The sequence below is a fragment of the Monodelphis domestica genome, chromosome X (genome assembly GCF_027887165.1).
Source record: "Monodelphis domestica isolate mMonDom1 chromosome X, mMonDom1.pri, whole genome shotgun sequence".
Classification (NCBI taxonomy): Eukaryota; Metazoa; Chordata; class Mammalia; order Didelphimorphia; family Didelphidae; genus Monodelphis; species Monodelphis domestica.
In genome coordinates this window covers 50279538-50301650 of record NC_077235.1, presented here as the reverse complement: position 1 = coordinate 50301650, position 22113 = coordinate 50279538, and the positions used below count along the sequence as shown (strand labels likewise).

The 22113-nt window shown below is 47.1% G+C and overlaps 1 protein-coding gene and 1 long non-coding RNA gene across 2 annotated transcripts in view; one reads left to right on the top strand and one right to left on the bottom strand.

The window, feature by feature from the left end:
- The window catches only part of LOC130456126 (uncharacterized), a 44705-nt gene extending 40743 nt beyond the window's left edge, over nucleotides 1-3962 (top strand). Inside the window, exons 2-3 of the long non-coding RNA XR_008914624.1 lie at nucleotides 1334-1488; nucleotides 2742-3962. This is a non-coding gene — a long non-coding RNA (uncharacterized LOC130456126). The remainder of the gene's footprint in view (nucleotides 1-1333; nucleotides 1489-2741) is intronic.
- The window catches only part of GPC4 (glypican 4), a 136638-nt gene that overhangs the window by 106720 nt on the left and 7805 nt on the right, over nucleotides 1-22113 (bottom strand). The gene's annotated exons all lie outside the window — the stretch shown is intronic.

The window sequence follows — 22113 nt, the reverse complement described above, 5'->3', positions numbered from 1 at the left end:
TCTCTCTTCCTCTCCCTCTGTCTGTCTGTCTCTCTCTCCCCCCCCCACAAATGAATGGAGTTTCATAATGAGACAACATCAAGAAGAAGTGGGGATGGAGTCCTACAAGAAAAACTGCCAAATGTTGCATCTGAGGCTATCAAGATTAGGAAAATGGGGCCCAGAAAGGGGAAGGATGTTGCCTGAAGCTCAACGGGCAGAAAGTAGAAGAGTCAGGGTCCCAGTTCCTTTTCCTCCTACCATTATTAGCAGAAAGGGTTTGCTGAGCTTGGGATCTTACTTGAAACCAACAGAAGAGGAAAACTTTGAGCAGATTCCCAAAGGCCCATCTCCAGGAAGCCAACACCAGAGCATTCTGAACAAATAAGAGGCCAGTGCCAACGCTGCTCAAAGTCAAGGCTCCAGTGTCTGGGCTGCTGCCCTAGTTGTATTCTGTCAAAATAAGTCTACCAGCTGGAAAAGAACACCAAAGTGCATTTTATTAAAGAAAAGAAAGAATGAGAAGATGAGACAAGGCTGTCAAGGTTAAGATTAATCATTAAAAACCAAGGAGGAACAGAAAGTCAGCTGGTTCAACAGACCTAAGGAAAGTTAGTTGTGGGATAGTTCCAGGAGCTGAGTATAAATAGAAAACAAAAGAACCCATTTCAACGTAAGAACACATAGATGAATATGGATGTAGATACAGAGGGCTGAGCAAAAGAAAAATCCTCTACCATTCTTCCTCCTACCCCCCCAAAATAAGTCTACAATTCTTTCAGCAGTAACAGATTCCTGAACGTCTCAAAATCGGACAGCATCTCCAAAAAGTGAGCTCAGTGTACACTTGGGCTAGCCTTTCACCGGGCCATGATGGCAGGTGCCTTCAGGACTCTTCTCTCCCCTCCACGCCAATGAAGCCAGTGGCAACTCAGATCCTTTTCCTTCCTTTCTTTTGAGTAACTAGGAAGAACTGGGGGTTGTACCCCAAAGCAGAGGGAAAAGGCAAAGAAGCAGAGGAGAAAGGCGAAAAGAACAATTGGCTTACACATCTACAGCTGGAAGAGAATTCAGGTCATTTCGTCCAACCCCATCATTTTATAGAAAGGAACACTGAAACCCAGAGAAGTTAAGTGAGTTATTTACCCAAGGTCACCCAACTGGTAAATGTCAGAGTAGGGATTCCAAGTTTGCTGCATTTCCTGCTTAAACAATTGCCTCCCAGACCTTCATGGGGCTAGGGAGAGTGGGGATGACACCAAAAGCTTGGAAAACTGTTCAAACATAATGTATGTGTTGGCAAACCTCTAAGGTGCTATATAAATATTGATTATGATTGTTGTTGTTATTGTAGCCTCAGCCTCAGCCTTGCCTCGCCTCACCAAGTGTGTGGACCACAGAATTAGAAACTCTAAGAGAAATGTCAGGACACCAAATACAGTCAGACTTGTACCAACTGATGCTGAATGAAGAAAACAGAATCCAGAGAATACACGCAATTACTACAAGGTAAATTAATATCATGTTAAACATCCAAAATTCCAATTCCACAAACATGTCTAATCTTGGTTCCAGAGGGTTAACGATGAAACACATTTCCCTTCTTTCAGTAGAGAGGTGGTGGACTATGGGATCAGATTGTAATATAGACTGTCGATCACAGTCACTGCCAGTTTGTTGTACTTATTTTTTTCTTAGTTACAAAAGAGAGTTCTTATACCCCAAGTGTATATATATACCCTTTGGTCCTATAATGTCACTACAAGGTCTCTATCCCAAAGAGATCATAAAAAAGGGGAAAGGACCCACTTGTACAAAAATCTTTATAAAGATCTCTAGTTATTATAACTTTTCAATTGAGGGGATGCCCCTTGATTGGCGAATGGCTGAACAAATTGTGGTATGTGAGGGTGATGGAATATTATTGTGCTATAAGAAGGATGAACAGGATGATTTCAGAAAGAACTGGAAAGACCTGTGTGAACTGATGCAGAGTGAAATAAGCAGAACCAGATCATTGTACACAGTAACTGAAACATTGTGAGATGATCAAATGTGAGAGGCTTAGCTACTTACTCTCAGCAATGCAACAATCCAGGGCAATTCGGAGGGACTTATGACAAAGAATGCTCTCCACCTCCAAAAAGAGAGCTGTTGGAGTCAGAATGCAGATCAGAGCATGCTATTTTTCACTTTCGTTTAGTTGTGTTTTTATTTCAGGGTTTTGGTTTTATATGAGTATTCTATTACAACAACGACCAATATAGAAATAGGTTTCACATGACAATACATGTATAACCCAGATCAAATTGCTTACCATCTCTGAGGGGGGGAGGGAAGAGAGGGAGACAAATTGGATCTTAAAATTTTGGAAAAGATACGTTGAAAATTGATATTACATGTAATTGGAAAAATAAAATATCTTTTCCAAAAAGAGAGAGTTCTATGGTGGGAGTGGATTATTAGGAGGTGATAGGAGTATAAAAAACCAAAGGGAAGCAAGAGAATTCTCACCAAAATGGAAAGGTGGAATTTGGAGGGGCAAAGCTGAAAGAGTGGCACTAACGGTGTGAGATGTACTAGTCTCCAGCAGCCCAAGATGCCCAGAAACCAGAGCCAGGTCAGCAGCAGCACAGTCCCCCAGTCTTACTTTTTGGGGGTCGTATGGCAGGAAGCAGTGGTTTGGGGCTATTCTTGGCACTGAGTTGTATTCGACTACTTGACCCCTGACACACCCTAACACATTTTCTTGGATCCCTCAGGAATGAAACCGCCATCATGGCCACTTCCTCCATGATCCCATCTTCAGAATATGAAGTCCCATCCCATAGAAAGTTGACAACCATCATCTACATTTCCTCAGTCCTCTGTATTCTCCTCCTGGCAACACTATTTCTGTTTCTGGGACAGAGGCTGCTGGATAAGCGCAAGTGCTCTGGTACCTACCGGCCCAGTGATGAAGAGCAGGTAGGGGACTGTATCCCAAGACAATCCGGGAAGGAGCCCCCGAAGGAACGGCTCATTTGAGCCCCCACCTCTACTCCCATGCCTGTTTCTTGGGGGCCTGCCCACTGTGACAGCCCCCCTCAGTGGGCATCTGGACTGACAAACAGGGCCCCAGATGTCTAGATCTAGAAGAGAGGGAGCAGAGCACTGAGGAGTGTGATTTAAGCTGCCAACCACCTTCACCACCCTGCTATGGCTATGATTTTTTGATGACCTGTCGACCTTGGCCTGGGGTTGGCAGCTGTTCCTTCCTGGGCCTAGCATCCTTCTTGTTTGCAACTCCTATGCCCTCTATTGTCAAATAGTTCTCCTACCCTTCCAATATGGCCTCCCTGCCTTTCAGTTGTCTCTTGGCTAAGGCTCCGGACCCCCAGGATTCCAAGGATTACTCCTGGAGCTGAGTGCCCTATTGGGGTTTGAGCTGGCACAAGGAGCCCATGACTCCTCACCCCCAGAGGGGGAAAGGGCAGAGATCTTGGTGCAAGTCAGCCCCAAGCCCTAGGTCATATTTTACAGCCTCCTTCCTTCCCTAAGCTTTGAGGCCACTCACTCTTTCTGAACCTCTGAAGTTAGGAGAATAGTTAGTTCTTTAAGCTCCTAAAATAAATGCTGAGAAATCTATTCTACTGCCCTGATGGACAACCTCCCTCCTCAGGGAGGCAGGACCTCCCTGCCCCATATCTCTTCCCCATCACCCTTACCTCCTCTCCTCTCTTTTCTAACTCTCTAAGGGAAGAGCAGCTTCATTTTTTGTATAAAGATGGTCTGAACATTGGCAGGAAGCTGGAGAAAAAGACAAGTCTCCGGCGTACCCCCCCTTAGAGCAGGCGGGCCTGAGGAGTGGAGGGAAGTGTGGGCTGCCCAAGGGACACAGTCTAAAACTACGGCTGAGGACTTAAGATTCATCTTTGGGGCAAAGGGTTGCTCATTCAAAAGTCCGCCTTGTTTTCCTCTTTTTAATAAAGCTTTCCTCTATAGTACTGAGAACTGGCATGCTTACAAGTGGGGTGGCAAGCCTCCCTATACTGGAGGTTACCATGCACACAGTTTCCCAGGTTTCCCGAGTTGGGGCTACGAGCCAAAAGAAAAGACAATCCCTGAGTGTACTCGGCCCCTTCGTTTCATGAGAAGCTCCGATTCAAGGATGATACCCTCCACACAAGTGTCCAGGCTAAGTCGAAAGCAGCCTCGAATGGCCACGATGCTTGTCTTTGCCCACTAACGAGTCTCAGCTTCAAATGCTATGCAGTGGCTATAAAAGGGGCAGGAAACTCTTTTACATAAGACTCTTCTAAGCAAGAGGAGCCAGTTTTGTGACGAAATGGGCATAGGAGAGGTGAGGAGAAAAGAAACTGGAAGCAAAGTAGATGCCCTTCTACTGGGAATGTGAATCAGCTGGAGCACACAAATATAACGGAATCCTACTGGGGTTTAAGAACTTATGAATTGGGGGGGGGGGCAGCTGGGTGGTACAGTGGTTTGAGATCCAGGCCCAGAGACAGGAGGTCCTGGGTTCAAATCTGGCCTCAGCCACTTCCTAGCTGTGTGACCCTAGACAAGTCACTTGACCCCCATTGCCTAGCCCTTACTGCTCTTCTGCCTTAGAACCAATACACAGTATTGATTCTAAGATGGAAGGTAAAGGCTTAAAAAAAAGAACTTATGAATGGGAGAGTTTTCAATGTGAGTCCACCGAGGCAGAGTGTAGAAAGCAGAATCAGGAAAATAATATGCACAATTTTTTAAAATCCAATGCAAAGATGACTCTACTGCAAATATGAATAATATGGAAATAGGTTTTGAACAATGATACATGGATAACCCAGTGGAACTGCTTGTCAGCTCCAGGAGGGAGGAGGGAAGGGGAGGGATCATAAATCATGGAACCACGGAAAAATAGTCTAATAAAAAAAGAAAAAAATTAAATCCAATGCAGAAAGGCAGCTGAACTCTGAAGAATCATACCAACTAATCTGGTCTCAGAAAACAGAGGATAAAACATACCACTGCCACCCCTCTCTGTTGGGGGGTATGGGACAGGGCTACAGCGGCAGGCACTGGGCTAGTTGGATTCTGGTGGCTGTTGGAGGTGGGGCCTAGCTAGAAAGGGCTGTGGTACACTTTTTCACAGTAATGAAAAGGAAAAACAAAGTGGGTATCCTGGACCTGAGATAGAGCACCACCAAGTGTAAATCCAGTGGTGTGAAGAATTCTGGGAAATAGGGGAAGATTTTTATGGACTGATGCAGAGTGGAGTAACCAGAAGCTACATAAAAGACCAGGAGAATCCAGTATCATTTAAGTGATCCATTTGGGGGGTGCTGCAGGAGATGTGAGGATAGGCACCCTCCCACACTTTCAGGGAGAGGGGGAGACTACAGACTGCTGATTTTCTCTGAACACGGTGGGGTGGGGTGGGAGTGGTACATTGAGAAACCAAAAGTATTAAAAGGGGTTTTCCCCCAAGACAAAAGAAAGAAAGAGCCGGCTAGTCTAAGGTCCAGAGAGAAATCCTGCTAAATACCAATACTGAAAGCTAAGCCCTAACTGCCTTCCTTTGGGGCTTTGGCTTCACCTGACCTTTCCTTAGTAAATAGTGCTTCCAGACACTCACAGAAAAGCACTGGCCCCTCGGAGACTTTGGCTCCAAGCTCAGGACTACCACTAAGTCTGGGGCAGAGATGCCCTTCGGACAAGTCATCAGCTCTCTGGGCCTTAGTTTCCTTCTCTCGAAAATGGGGGTAATCAATTTCCCAGTCCCCCCCCAACCCGGCGGCGGCGGCGGAGGAGTCCTCACTCTGGGAAAGGGGCTTTGCCAAACCTTCAAGAAATGGGAGTTATTATTAGCAAGAAACACAATATCTGGGGCAATTTCTAGTTAATAAAAGGCAGATTTCCAAGCGGCATTTGAAAACCAGTCCCACCTCAGGAGGTCACTGGAGGGAAGCCAGGAGCCTCAAGCAGAACCAGCCCCCAGGAGAATGCGAAGAGAGCAGGCTTGGCTCCCCTCCAAGTTTCCCCCACTGTTCCCAAATTAATAACGCCTGCGAACTGCCTTTTATTCCGAGTGATCAAGTTCGAGCCGTCCCGGCCAGGGGTTCCTCATATTAATATGGTCAATTACAGAGAGGCCAGAGACAATGGGAGGGCCCGTGGAGAGCTGCCCCCCCCCCTCGCCTCCCTCTCCACCCAATGAAAGAATGAATGGAAAGGCGGCCGGCCAATCGGTGGCCAGGCATCCATCCTCCATCCCTCCGTAGGTCCATCCGTCCGTCTGTCTGCCCGCCCGCCCGTCCTGGGCTCAATGGCAAACTTGGAATAAAATAGTTTTTAAAGGCCTCGTTTTTTTTACTTTCAAAGTGCGGGCACCTAGAAAGGGGGCCTTAAAGATCAGGGTCCAGCCGGGGAAGGACCCGCCCCCGCCTCCCCGATCAGCTGTTTACCTAAGAGATTGGGTAAAGAGCTCGGAGATTGTCTGTATGCAAATGACCTTGTTGAAGTGGGAAGAGAAGGGGGGAAAAGTGTTAAAAAGGCGGCTCCCCTCCCCCCTCCCCCTCCCCCATCCTCACCCCGGCCCCACCCCCATCTCATTACACAATTCCTCTGCTTAGCAAAGCCTTTCATTAGGGCCAGAACAAAGGTAGGCCAGCCCAGGCCCAATTATCACAGGATTTTATGGCATTCTGGTCCCCCTCTGCACACAGCCTTATAAACAACCTTTATAGCTTTCCACTGAGAGAGCAGGCCGGACTGAGGAGGCCCAGCTGCAACTGTCCCCATTGCCCACTGAGGGAAGCTGCCACACCTGGGGACCCCAGAGAGCCCCCCCATTTTTACCCTTCCCAAACCAGCCAAATGGATGGCGCACTCCAGCTCCATACTCCAGGGGAGAAAGTTGGTCCCAACAGCATCACCCCATTTTACAGGTGAAGACAGTGAGGCTCCAGGGGGGAGCCCCATGGTCTCCTGACTCCAAGCCTCTGTCCTCCCTGGGCTGGACGGAGAGGAAGAGCTAAAGGGGGGCGGGGAGGGAGGATACTATGCCTTGTATGGATCCTCTCTGGAAAGGAAAATCCAAACAAAAGCATGATGGACTATTACCCAGGATGGGAAAGGATGGGAGGGCGGCTATCTGGATCAGTGGAGGGAGTGCTCAACCCAATGGAGCCATTCAACAAGCCAGAGAGCCTCTTAACACAGCATTTTCCTCTTAAAAGCTTGTTTTCAACATCAAGACTCACTTGAATGCCCTTACCCACCCAGGCCAATCCTTAGGCCTCTCAGGCAATGAGAAGCATTTGCATCCTCGACTGATGCCCTGCTCGGATTTCCTGTGAGTACAAACCTGGTTGGTGTGTACACCCCTGCCTGAGTCCCTCTCCCACCCTGTAAGACGGAGTCACCTGTGAAATTGATACCAGAAAGAAAGGTGAGGAGCAGAGTGGAGAAAAAGCAGATCTGTGACTTGGGGGATTTCTGGGCCAGGACCTGTGACTAGAACTCCCTCCACCATTGTAGAACAGCTAATTAATCAGGAAGTTTTGCCACTTACTATGGATGTGACTTTGTAGAAGTCCCTTGCCCTCCCCGGGCCTCAGTTTCCTCCTCTGTAAATAAGGGGTTAGATTGCAGGGCCTCCATGGTCCCCTCCAGCTTATAATCCTCTACTCATTGAGATTTTTCTGGATTTTGTTCCAAGTCAGATAGTGAACAAATTCTAAATTCCCTTACAGGCCAGGTGGGAGGAGGAAGAAAAGCAGGGGAAAGAGGAGGAGGAGGAGGAGGAGGAGGAGGAGGAGGAGGAAAATACCCAACAAGGCCACCTCCCTACTCCAGCAGAAAAAATAGAAACCTCCTTTGGAAAGGAAGTGTGAGAATATTGTGCCGAAACAATGAAAAGGAAAACCAAGGAACCCAAATTCAGATAGTCTCCATAGAGATTAGAGGAGGAAAAAATGCTGGATTTGGACTAGATGGCCTTGGTTTGACTGCTGGCTCACAAACCTTGAATATGACCTTGAATCAGGCATTTCTCCTTTCTCAGCCTCAGTTTCTTCATTAGTATGACAAGACCTGCTACCTTCCAGGCACTGAGGATACCAAGAAACTTTTCAAAGGAGCCCTGCCCTGGAGGACCTTGTATCAAGATTAAGCATCAGATGAGGTGCCATTAAGGAGGTGCTAGGCCAAATGTTCTTGTCATCATTGCTCTTCACTGACCTGAGCAGATCCGGGTCCTTGGCCCAGTGGGTGTGTTTGTGAAGTGAAGGCCAGGATTAAAGGGGGAGGACTTTCCATTTTTCATCCCCTATGTTTTCTGCTCTCTCCTCAGGCTTCCCCATCCCAAAAGAGAGCTAATCAAATAATTCCAGAAGCCAATTAAGCTCTCTTGGGCCCTTTTCTCCCTCGCCAGTCCTCCCCCTTATTTCATCCATTCTTACGGGTTTAATTCTCTCTAGGTACAAATCACTCCCAAATACAAAGAAAGAAGGGAGGGAGGGAGAAAAAAAGGGAGGAAAGAAAGAAAAGAGGAAGAGAGAAAGAAATAGGGGGAGGAAGAAGAGGACGAAGGAAGGAAGAAAACAACTATGCCTAGTCCTAACCTCTTCCCTGGACTCCTCCTTTCCAACTGGTAGCTGGACCTCTCTCTGCTCCTGGATGTCCAGATGGTACCTTAAATTCAACACCCCACCCCTACCTCCAAAACCGACCCTGTGTCCCAGAATCCCTTTCTCTGCTCAAGACACTACCATCTTCCCTTTCCCTCACGTCCAATCATTTACTAGATCCTGCCAATTCTATCTCCACACAGTTTCTCTCCTCTCTTGCTCATCCTCTCATCTACAGTTGGTCACCATCCTGTTTTTTTAGGCCAAGTCCTGGCTGCCTTCCATCCAAACTATCCTCTAGCCTATTAACATCTTCCCTTCTTCTGGCTTCCCCCCTCCAGTCTTCTTCTTTTTAATTCGCTCTTCAGATTTGTCAGAATCAGACTCTACGCTACACTCCATTGTCTAAACGGAACCCTTCTCTCCGGGATAAAACATCGTCTCTTTGGCCAAGCAGTTAAGGACCTCTGGTGTCTCCTCCTTCTTCCCCCTCCTTCTCCCTCCCAATTCTCCTTGCCGCTCCTCAACTTCCCTCTGCTTTGTCCCTGACTCTGGTCCTTGCCACATGCTCCTGGAGCCAGGGATTTGGTCTCCTGCCCAATAAATGGTAGTGGAACGGATGTCCTAGAATACATTGCACTTTTGTTTCTCAACCAGACAGGGGACTTACTCAGTATAGCACCAGAGGCCAGAACCTCCAGTGAGGGTTGGAAGTCCCAGAGAGGCACAATTTGGCTAGAAGACCAGAGATGTCCAACAATGGAAATTAGCTGCTTTCTTTCTAAGACCTGCACTGCCCAATCCAGGAAATATTCCAGAAGAGGCGGGACGACTACCCATTGGGGATGCTGGGGGGGGGGTCTGTATAACGTTAGGAGGCTGGACTAGATAACTTGGATGTCGAGTCAGTAAGACCTGGGTTCAAGTCCCACCTAAGATACTGATTAGCTAGCTATGTGATCCTGGGAAAGTCACATCGCCCCTCTGCCTCATTTTTTCCACCAGTAAAATATGGGGGGTGGTTTGGACTTACTGGTCTCTGAGGTCGCTTCCAAGTTTGAAATTCTAGGACTTCAGATCTAGAGTCTGTTAAATATCTCTTTTGTGTCCAGATTTCCAAAAATCTTTGAAAATGTCTCTCTCTAATGTAAAAGGGATATGTGTATATCAAATGCTTTCTATGGTTTTCTATTACAATTAACTTCTAATAGGAAAACCAACTCAACCCCAATTTAACCCCGACACTAATTAAAACAACAACATCGAGGAATCCTAATGATCATTTCTAGGGGGTGTCAGAAGACATAAAGTCTTTTTTCATTTAATCCTCCCATAAAATTCTTGCCTCATCAACTGACCCCCCAACTCTCCAAACCGAAAAGAACTGTATACATTGACTTAATTAAAATCTCTCCCCCGACCCCTGTGTGTGCTCACGTGAACACACACACACACACACAATCACCCAGGCAAACTTAACTCCCTTTTCTGTTGAGTTCTCACCGCCCCTTGGAGCCTTAAAGCCAACACTGACAGACGAAGCTCTCTCTTTAACTGAAATGTCAGAGAATGCTAACTCACAAAGCTAGCCAAACAGATCTAAGGAAAGCCAACTGTTCAGTGAAGAACTCAGAACCAATCCACCAGGGATCAGATCTTCCATGAAAGGCCCTACTAGGCGGGTCGCTGGGCACTCTGCCGAAGCTGCAGTGTCAAAGGTAAAACAGCCTCTGCCCCAAAGAAGCTTCTGATCTACTGTGGGGGAATTGAGCAAAAGGCAATCGAAAAGAGAAATGAGACAGAAACAAACCGAAATGTGATCCAAAGTCATTTCAGGGGCTGGGGTGTGACAAACTGAGGGATCAGGCAAGGCCTACCAGAGGAAGGAGCACAGGAGCTAAGCCTTTGGAAAGGGAGGCAGGGCTTCCAAAAGGTCAAGGGGAGAGGCGAGAGCTTTCGAGGTGCAAAACCAGGTGACAGGAGTCGGAGTGTGACGTCTGGGGAACAGCAAATGGCCAGATGTGCCATAAAGGAGACAGATGTGAAATCAGCCTGGAATAAGAGGCAAGAGTCTGCCTGGGACAGGCTTCCAAGACTTGGCAGCTCAGTTTCTGCTTTAGACTCGAAGCAACAGAGTCACGGAAGCTTGAGCTAGGGAGTGCCCTGGGTGGTACTGAGCAGGAGCTAGACCTGCTCTGGAGGCCAGGAGGGGAACCTTTTTAAGGGTCAGCAGCTTCCATTTGGAAGGGCAAAGCAGAAGAGCACTTGGTCGTTCTTACTACCTGGGGGAGCTGGGATCTGATTGGGCTGGATGCTCCCTCAGGGAGAGGAGGAGCAGAGCAGAGATTCAGGGTCTCGGCACCCTCCATGCCAAGCCCTCCAACCCCAGCTACACTGCTTTGGTGAGCTGCTAGGGCCGGAAATCCAACAGTTCGGCAGCTGGTGGATAAGCCTGTGGTGACAAGCCTCCGGGAACTCTGCTAGGCTGCTCCTCAGCCCCTGGGCTACATTTGAAGACTTGCCTCCTTGATAGGAGCTTGTCAGAGCTTGCGCTGGCCTTCCAGGACCCAGGGTCACCTCCAAGTCATGAATGAGATAGGCCTTTAGAGGAGGTAAAAGCATACTAGGAAATAAGAGGGTAACAGGAGGAGGTCAAGTGGCCTCATCAGCAGAAGGAGGCCAGAACAAAGGAAGGGCAGTGCGGGGTGAGGGAAGGTCTGGGAAACCTGCACAGAGGATCAGGGGAACAGAACTGAGAGAAAAACTGGGGCGAAGCAGAAGCCTGGCACATGAACAGGACAGTAAGGAGGGCAGCCTGAGTCTAGACTACAGGCCAGAACAGGATAAGGTGAGATGGCAACGACTGCATTTCTACTTGCCTTGTGATCATCCTGCCAAATATTATTCCCATTTTACAGGTCACAAAACTAAGGCTCAAAGAGGGGAAGTCACTTACTAAAGGTAACATAACTAATAAGAGGCAAAGTCAGGAGTCTGACTCAAAGACCCCAGGCCTCTCCTGGGCACCAAGATGGCTTTGGAATGGGGAGGACAAGGCTAGCCTATGAAGGAGGATGACAGAAGGAACCACTATTGATTCTTGAGTAGAGGAATAGCAAATCTGTTGCTATTTTAGGAATGTGAATCTTATGGGCTGATACAGGATGAATTAGGAAGTGCAGCTAGGTAGTATAATGTTAGGGCCTGGAGTCAGGAAAACCTGAGTTCAAATCCAGCCTCAGGCCCTTACTAGCTATGACACCCCAGGCAAGTCATTTCATTCTCTTCGCCTTGGTTTCCTCCTATGTAAAATGAACAACTCATTTGGAAATGGCAGACCACTCTAGGATCTCTTGTCAAGGAAACCACAAATGGGGTCACCAAGAGTCAGACACGACAGAAACTGTAAAGACCATCAGGTGATTAAGGGCTTCTACCTCAGAGCAGAAAAACTCTATTTAGGAACACTGAGTCAGCCTCTTTTTTCTTCCATCCCCAGCTGGCATCTAGCACAAGCCTTGGGCTAAGAGGTACTCAGTAAATGCTTGATGACTGAAACTTGATTCAATGAGTGTACATCTTTAAGTGCTTACTGTTCACAAGGCCTGTGCTGGTGATACAAAGCAAAAACTCCTAGGATCCCAGAGGCCTGCAGTCTAAACCTCTTCATAGACCAAATTCCAAAACAGGAAACCGAGGCATAGCAAGGTACAGGAAATAACATATGGTCACAAAGGTCATGTCAGGAGGAGGGATTCCAACCCTGGCCTCTTGGATTGAAGTGTAGTCCTCCTTGAGTAGGTCAGAAAACTTGAGCTGGAAAGGCATTGGGAGGCCATTAAAACACCTCATGTTTTACAGATAAGGAAACCAAGACACAAGGAGGTTAAATGATTTGCCCAAAATCATTCAAAGTAAGCATTGAGAAAAAGAATTTGAATCCAGGACCTGTGGCTCCAAAACCAGTGGTATGTCCATTGTACTCTCCCAACTAATATGAGCTTCGAGTCTAATGGTGGGATAAGTCAGATTGATTATAAGATTGAACTGGATAAGGTCAAAGGGGAGAAAATATGAAAAGTGAGTCTAAGGTGACATTCAGGGAGAGAGCCCCTGAAGGCAAGTGAAAAGCAGACAGAAGAAATTGGGTGAGAAGTAGAAGTCAAAGATACCAATCTGGGCATCATTAGCATAGAGGTTAACAGTCAAAGCCTTGGGAGCTCTGGAGAAAGAAGAGACAAGGGCAAAGACCAAGAGATTTTCCCATTGGGAGATGGCCAGGCAAAGAGAAAGAGAACACAACACTGGCTAGAGAAATCTTTAGCCACACAAGAATAAGTAGTAGGGTTTAGGCCTAGTGAATTACCTCTAACTCTCAAATTCCATAAAGAGGTCACAGGGCAAAAAAGTTGGCCAAGGAACCTGGATTGGACATATTGCACCCATTGCTCACTGTCCTGTACAATGGTGTGCTGTGGGAAGAGTTGGTGCCCATCTGCTGAAGAGCTGTTTGGCAATCCACCTCAGTTTCCCTTCAGGATAAGAAAGGACAATGCCACTATGGCACAACAAATGGGAAGGGCACCGCCCAGCATCATCATGAAGTCATTCAGAGGCAACGCCCCAGGAGGCTAAGATGTGCCACTGGGGAAGTTCTCTAAGCAGGCTAGCGAGTGCTTGGCTGCGGTGGACACCACTGAGGAGTCTGGCACAGACAGGCAATACCAACTGCCTCCCACGTTGTTCTGAGTCATCGTGGCATCACCAGTCAGCCAAGAAGAATTTAATAAAAACTTCCTATCTGCCAGGCACAGCGATAAGCAGCCAGGCTACAAAGGAAGACAAAAAACCCTCAAAGAGATGATGTTCCAATGGGGAAAGAGACAGCACAGAAATGACTATGTCTAGCCAAGATGAATATAGTATAAATTAAAGGGAATTTCTGATTGGGGGCAGGGAGAAAAGGCGGGCAAAGGTCTTCTACATACAGAAAGTAGGAGTTGAAGCGAATCTGAAACAATGAGGCCAGTCTTGAGGTGAGGAGGGAAAGGCATGAGGGCCAGCAAGTGCAAAGAAAGGAAGTCAAGAAATGGAGCACTATGGTCACGGAAAGGCAAGTAGGCCAGCACAGCTAGAGTTCAAAATACATGGAGGGGTGTAAAGTGGGGGGAAAAGATAGCAATGGTCTGCTACCAAAACAGGAAACTGGCTCCAAATCTAGTCCACTTTCAATTTTACCTTAATCGAAGAGCTCCAAAGTGAGAAAGGAAGCCCTTCCCTCTTGCCAAGTGACATACCATGGCTGGAGGTAGGGGAGATTGAATTACAAACCAGTCCACGTTCAGACTCCAGAATCGGAATCCACAACCCAGAGAACAGAACTCTGAACTCAGTGAAGCCTCACAATAACTTCAAGGTGTTGATATTATAATGACACCATGGATATTTGCCTGCGTGATCTCATTTGAAATTCTCAGGATCCCTGTGAGGTCAAGACTAGAAGTATTATCCCCATCTTACAAACTAAGAAGTGGAGGTTGAGAGAAATCAGTTTGGCTTGGCATAGATCTAAGAAGTGTCAGAGGCTAGAGTTGATGGTAGGTCTTCAGGATTTGAAGCCTCAGTCTGCCAATAACTCATTGGGTGACCCTGGGTAAGTCATTTGATCTCTTTCAGCATGATAGTCTAATCTGGCTCCAGCTTCTCTTTCTAGAATTATCTCCCATCAACTTTTTTGCTACTTTCCAGTCCAACTTAATATCCTAGTAAGTGGTAGAAAAGAGGAGGAAGAATGTTCCAGGCACAGGGGAAAGCTTATGCAGGGTGTCACTCCCTCAGTCCCTTCAAGTATTCGCTCAGTATCACCTCCTAAAGAAGTCTTTCCTCATCTGTCTTCTCTCTCTTCCCTCAAATCATTTTGTCTTTCCTTCTGTATTTACTGCTGAATTTCCCCAGGAGAAGGTAAGCTCCTTGAAGGCAAGAGATGGCTTTTCTATCCCCAGTGCTCAGGGGCTCAAGAGGCACATCCGAAATGCTCAATAAATCAGCCAGAAAGGAGTTCCAAGAACAAAAGTTTTAAAGTAAATAGATGCTATATTCTTGGTGAAATGAAAAGTGCTCTGGGTTCAGCTCTGCTGTTTCTGACCCTGTCTCCTAACTGGACCTCAGTTTCCTCCCCTGAAAAATGAAGGGCCTGGACTAGCTCAAAATTCATGATCTTAAAGCCTGTGCTTCTCCTCACCTTATCCCCTTCTGTCCTCCGCTAAAGGATAATGCTGTGAAATTCAGTAAAAATTCAGATAGGACATTATAAAGAAAAACAACATTACAGGATTCTGCTGAATGCTTCAACAAACCAGAATTCCAGAAGACTGAAGAGGAAGCAGCTATCTATCCACTCCCTGCCTGCCAGAGAAGAGGTGATGGGCTTAAAATACAGAAAGAAATCTACATTTCTGTTCCATCGTGCCAGGCTGCTTCTTGAATGGAACAGGGCCAGACCAGAAGTTGGCCCATTTGGGTTCTAGGTCCAGTTCTGCTATAGACTGGCCACAAGAACCCTGAACTTGATGGAAGCCTCTGTGAGCCCTGGTTCCTCTGTTGTAAAATGGGGCTCCCGCCCACCTGGCCTGCCCATCCCACCAGGTTTCAGTAAGAACAAAGTCAGGGAAGGCATATTTTGGGGTGTGGAGAGGCTCGATAAGGCCAGGAGAGCCGCCGCCGCCGCTATCCAGGGACAAACCATTCCCATGGAGCCTACCTACCGCTCCACAAAGGATTCTTTTGTTTGATTAAAACCACCGCTGAAATAAAAGGCGGTTGAGGAACTATGATTTCAAACAAACACACACACACACACACCCTATTACAGTAACCAGTATTTCTGCTGTCTCCATGACAATGAAGGTGGAGATCACTGAACATCACAAGAAGTTGAAAAAAGATAACAGAATTGTTTTCCTCTTCCCGCCAAAAAAGCCTTGAAAGGAACTCACCAACGTGGAGGAAAATGGGGCTTGTACTACTGGGCAGAGCCACCATTTGGATGAAAATGCAAAGCTGGGACCAACGCCTTCTGCATGTTCTCGCAACATCTTCCCGTGTTTGACCAACCCCTATTCAGCTAAGAGGAGCCGTCCCGTCATTTTTCTGGTACTCTACTCTGCTGTCCCACATGCCCGGAATGCCCTCCCTCTTCACCTCTGCCCTGGAGAGCTGCCAGCTTACATCAAAAGCCGGCTCAGGTGTTGCTTCCTGAGGCCTTTCCTGATGCCCTCTGTGGTTAACACTCTCTTCCTCCTGAAATGTTGTATATGTTTTATATGGACTTCTGGGTTCATATAAAACGGAAGCTCCTTGAGGCCAGAGGTCGTTGGGGTTTTTCAATTGTGTATTTATATTCCAATGTCTGACACATAGTAAAGAGCAAATATTAGCTGAATGAACAAATGAGGTTTAGAGAGCACTCTTCTCAAAAGAGAAGGGAGTAAAAGACTGCAGTACCCATTTTACAGATTTTTTAAACCCTGAAACTCAAGAGAGGGCATGAGATTTAAAAGATTCACACAGGCTATCTAGTCGGACCGTTTCATTTTCTCGAGGAGGAAGCTGAGGCCCAAAGGGGGCAAAGGAATTTGGGTGAGGTCCCACAGGCATACAGACAATGGCTACACATCTATTTTTATGTCAGGATCAGACTGACTTCATGTCCAGAGCTCTTCCTAGGTCCTGAAGAGTGTGGAGGAGGAATCCTGGGAAATGGGTCCCATTATTCCAACTTCCACTGCGTATTTCTGTTGACCTGGAAGCAATTGCCAGATTTTACAGAGAATTAGAACTTTGAATGGTAAGAGTTCAAATCATGTGACACTTCAAGGGAGTCATTATGTGTCTGACTGGGACCTGACTGTACCTAAAGGTAACCACACTGTGTACCAGAGCTTTCCCAGACTGAACATGGGCAATGCATGGACCAAATTGGTACGGACCTCGCCCAAAGGCCAGAGCTCATTTCCTTAAGGATTAGATTGGATGAGCAGTAACGTGACAGTGTGGGAAGAAGGATGGATTTAGACCTCAGGGACTTGGATTCAAATTCCAGGTCTGCCACATACTACCTGTGTAAACTTGGCCAAGTCCTATAAACCCACTTGGACCCATTTCTTTTTTTCTAAAACAAGGAGGCTGGCCTAGATGGCTTTTTAAATGCTGTTCCAGCTCTAATTATACGACCCTACCAAGATCTCTTTAGAGGTCCAGAGTGATGGACTTGGAGTCAAAAGAACTGAGGTCAAATCCCACTTAGGAATTCAGCCATGTAACCTTGGGGAAGTCATTTAACCTCTCTGAGCCTCAGTTTCCTCATGTATAAAACAAGGGGGTTAGACCGAATAACCTCAGAGGTCCCTTCCAGCTCTAACTCCATGGCCTTATGGTCCAAATTCTGGCACTGACATGGCCATCTTTCTCCTTCCTCTGTTAATATTAATGGTAGCTCACACTACTAGCACACTTGCTTTCTAGGGTTACAAAATGCCTCCCCTTCCACCGATTCCAAGAGGTAGGGAATACACGTATTATTTATCACAACTTAGAGATGCCTCCACTAAGGGTCTAGGCAAGCCGCTTCACTCAACATAGCATGGAGGTGACCTTGGCATCTTAAAGGCCAAGCCAGAGTCTGGGCTCTAACAATGAATGGGTCCTGCCAAGCCAGGTAGGGCCTGACATCTGACCACCAGCATAGATTTGCTTCTGCTCATTATCAAAGTGGGCACAAACAGATGAATTTTTCAGCCCGGGCAACTCTCAAACATCATCTACGAAGTTAGGGAGAGACGGCCCTCATTCTGGGTCCTTGATTTTGCAGAGGAAGAAACAGAATTGTTATTTGTCCAAAGTTACGCAGCTAACGAACTACTAAGTAGCAGAGTTGGGACTTGAACACTTGAATACAGGTGCAAGTCTCCTGACTCAAAGTCCCATGAATTTTCCAAAGTGGGTAGTAGTAATAATAATAACGACAGCTACTGCTGTGAATATAGTGCTGAATAGTTTTACTGGATAACTGCCCTAAGAGGCAGACACTGTATGTTGGGAGCAAGACTGGTAGGGGTTGATGGGAATGAAACGTTGCATGCCCTTTGAGATGCAGTTGCCATCTCAGGTAGTTTTGCTTAATCATGAGAGGGTCCCAGCTTCGTGGCAGTACTCTCAGGAAATAACTTGGATAAATAATGTGAGATATCATTTTTAAATCATAAGAAAAGAAAATGCTACTGATTTTGAGCAAAGTTTTGCTCTCTCTGGTGAGCATTAAGTCATCAGCATCTCTATAAGACCAAAGGGATGGCATTTGACTGGCTTTACTGAGCATTGCATTACACGAGCCACTTGGTAGGTGCTATTATCATTCCCATTTTAAAGATTAGCAAACAGAAGCCAGGTACAATGACTTGCCCAGAATCACACAGCCAGTGTGTAGGACAGGATTCAAACACAGGGCTTTCTGACTCCATGTCCAAGGCTTGATCCATTCTACCACCTAGTTATCCTCCATAGCAGCCTCTCTTGCCTTGGTGCCAAGAAACTGGGGGCAGTTTAAAAGCTGGCACAGAAATGGGCTTCTAGGGCCAGTCAGGGAGCGAACAAGACTCCTCTTGTGGCAGTCCAAGCTCTCCTGTGACAGGTACTGGGCCGTTCAAGCCAAATTAAGTCTCGCTGGCTCCCGGTGGCCCTTGTGACTCTCTCAAACTGTAAGTTACAGATCAGTAGGAACAGGGGAGCTGGAGTTTGTACACTTGGAGTTCCCCACCCTGCTTAAATCAGAAGTCCAGATCCTCCTTATGCTAAAAAAGAACGCCTTTTGGAGAACCAACATTTATTTCTTCTGATCTGAAATCAATGACCGAATTATTTAAGTGGACTAGTCCTTCCAGGCAATCCACTCTGCCTCCCTCCATTTTAAGACCCCAGAAAGATTGGAGGGCCATGTCTTTAGAGCAGGAAGGGTCCCTTGGGGGTCATCCAGTAGAACCCCTGCACTTTACAGGAAATGAAACTAAGGTTCAAAGAGGCCAAAGGATCAAGGATTGGAGTTGGGTCTCAGAGGTCATCAATTCCTTCCATCCACCTCACTGTCCAGGTGAGGAAACAAAAGCCCAGAGGGGTAAATCGACTTGCCCAAGTTCACTAGGGTAGCAAGTGACAGGGCTGGCAATTGAACCCAGGTCCTCTATTCCAAAGCCTTCACTCCGTCCATGGTTAAGTGACTTGTGCAAGGTCACAGGGATAATTAGAATCAAAGGCAGGATTTCAACCCCAGACCTCAAGTTCCACGTCTGGTTCCTTTCTATTATAACACACTGCCTCTCTTCTCTCAGCTGCTAATCCTAATGAAACGTGCCCAGTTTGGGGCAAGGAGCCCTCCCTGAGCCTATAGAAAGGCTTTCCACTACTGTACCAGCCCCCACCTCTTTGTCCTGGTCCTCTGAGATCCGAATAGCACTTAATACTCAGCCAGCCACCACTGGTTCCCAGGTAATTCCACCTGCCCCTGCCTTTGGGGTTCCAGATCCATCTCATTCCCCTGGGAAAGAAGACAAGGTCAATTCCAATCTGGGTGTTAGAGAAAGGCAGAGAATTAATCAGCAAAAGCTGGCACCACTAGGTTCCCTTGGAAGCACAAAACACACCCGCACACCCCTTCCTCCCATGCCGGTGGTAGCAGAAGGAAAAACTTTGCCAAGCAGTCAGTACTTTTAGTTGTCTCCCACATGCCCAAGCGGCTGCTTTTCAAGACTATTGAGTCCATTTTTTCAAAGGGCAGGAGGAACAGGGGACCAAGTCGGTATAGGAGGAAATATCCAATAATTAAGGCAATTTTTACAATAATAGATAATAACTGGACGAGAAATCATAAGGAATGTCCTGCCAGCTTATCCTAGCACCCCAGACATAGCGCCTTCTGTGAAGTGGCTGCCAAGAACAAGGCTACTCCCACCCGACTGGACCATTGCAGGCAGCGACTGTTCACCACATGCTTAATGCTAGGCTGGGAGAATGAATGGTCTGTTTGCATTTCTGACTGGCAAACGAACAGGCGCAAAAGCCTGTGCTGGGGAGAGGGAGAGGAACAGCACCCTGGGGCCCAAAGACTCACGCCCCTGGGGTACTCACACTTTTGTTGACCTCAAAGGCCGCAGGTTTATGCTATGGATGAGAAAGGACTTTTCGAGTCCAAAAATAACACTGGCCAGTCCAATCTACACTGTGGGTGTCAGGCGAGCAAGTTCCAGGGGACAGGAGTCCCCAAAGAAAGAAACCAGTCCTTCCAGACACTGCCAAAAGGGCAATCAGGTGACCGCTGGGCTAAAGCAAAAGGACTAGGAGGAACAAATAGCAAATAATTCAGCTGGGGAGAAAGGGGCCAGAAGACCTCAACTGCTACTATTTGATCCAATTGGCCCAGCATTTATTAAACACCTTTTATATGCCAGGCACTGTGTTGGGCACTGCTATACAAAGTCATTGCCTTTGAGGAACTTCTTCTAGTAGACTGGAAAAAGCAACATGCACACAGAAAAGCAGAGATGAGATCCAGAGAAAATAAATGGAACGGGGAGAGGGCCTATGGAACCACCCAGTGGGAAAACAAGGAAAAGGTCACAGTTCTCCAGGGCTTATAAAGAAGCCGGAGAACACATGAAGCAGAAATAAGAAAGGAGAAGGAGTTTGCTTGTATGCTTCTCTCCAGTCATTTCCTCTCTCTACCCTCCATTGGACCTTCCAGCTCTCTTACCCAGGATTCAAAGGTGAAGGAACTCAAAACAGTTCAACATTACTCCATTCAAGATTACAGGGACATAGATCTCCGATGAAGAAGGACTGACTAAAAGACCATCTATTTCAATCCTTCATTTTATAGGAGAGGAAACTGAGGCCCAGAGAAAGGAAGTGACTTGCCCAAGGGCACACGTCAGATCCTAGAGCCAGGGCTGAGAGAGAGAGGCCATCTACTCCAACCACCTCAATTTATAGAAGAGGAAGCTGAGATCCAGTCCCAAAGGCAGTGGCAAATGGGTCCTCTGACCTTAAATCACCCTTTCCCCACCCGGTCTTCCCTACTCTCCCCCATCTCTGGTTATTAGCTAGGTCTCAGCCTGCTTTTGAACATTTGGGCCTTTTTCCTTGCTCTCAGCTGTCACTCTCTCAGTTGTCTTGGCTCTCTTCTAATTGGCTTCTCCTAATTGTCAGTGGCTGGGAACCAGATTAGCAAGCTGGGAGAAGTGTTATCTTTGTATCTGTCTCCTCCTTCACCCTGGGGGTAGGTGCCTTAGAGTGTGACTTCAAATTCTCTCCCCACCCCAGCAATAAATGTCGGCTAATTACATTAAATAAGAGTAAATAAAGCTCCCCCCTGGCTTCTGGTAAAGTGCATGGGCTTTATGGTCACTGTTTGGGCCCACCTCTGACTTGCGGGTCCTTGGCTTAGTTAGGCCACCAGCTGTGAGGGTGCATTCTCTCAGAAGGCAGGAGAAGCACTATGTCCCAGGGATTCCTTCTCAAGTAGGGAGGACTGGGCTAGTGGCCCTCTAAAATGCCTCTTAGCTCTGAGATTCTATGATGCAAATCAGAGCAGGCTAAGAGGCAGAATAGATGGCATGTGTCAGTTAAGAGGTTCAAGGTGTTATAGGAAACTGAGGAGGGATAGGGTCACTTTCACTGGGAGAGGGTGGGCATGCCAGTATTTGGAGGCTAATTTAGGGAAGGGGCATCACCAGAGTCAAGACTTGGAAGAAGGGAAGAAACTTTTAATGGGTAAGGATTCCACTCCATTCTAGACATGGGAGCAAAAGTGGGCAAGGGGAGTGATGGTACAAAGGAACAACCATAATATTCGGCTAGAATGCAGCAGAATCATACCAGATGAGGCTAGACTGAAAGAACTAGGGATAAGGGGCAGCTGGAGGGCTCAGTGGATTGAGAGTCGGGCCTAGAGACAGAGGTCCTGGGTTCCAATTTGGCCTCAAACACTTCCTAGCTATATGACCCTGGGCAAGTCACTTAATCCTGTCTACCTAACCCTTGCCCTTCTGTCTTGGAATTGAAACTAGGCCAGAAAGTAAGTTTAAAAAGACAGAACTGGGGATGCTTAGTCTGGAGAAGAGAAGACTCCAGCAAGGGTACAGGATGGCTTTCTTCAAGCTTTTAAAGGGCTGGAGAACACAAGAGGAATCTGATTCCTGGGTCCGGTTGGCCCAAGAGGGGAGAACTCTGACCAAAGGAACTTACAAAGAAACAACTTTATTTAGGCCATAGCAGGAGATCTGAGTGGAAAGGAAGGTGACAATCAGCTTGGAAGGCCTTTGATGCCCTCTAGGAGTCTATACTTCATTAGAAATAAAGCTCTGGGGGCAGCTGGGCAGCTCAGTGAATGGAGAGCCAGGCCTAGAGATGGGAGGTCCTGGGTTCAAATCTGGTCTTATATACTTCCCAGCTGTGTGAGTCCCTTAACCCC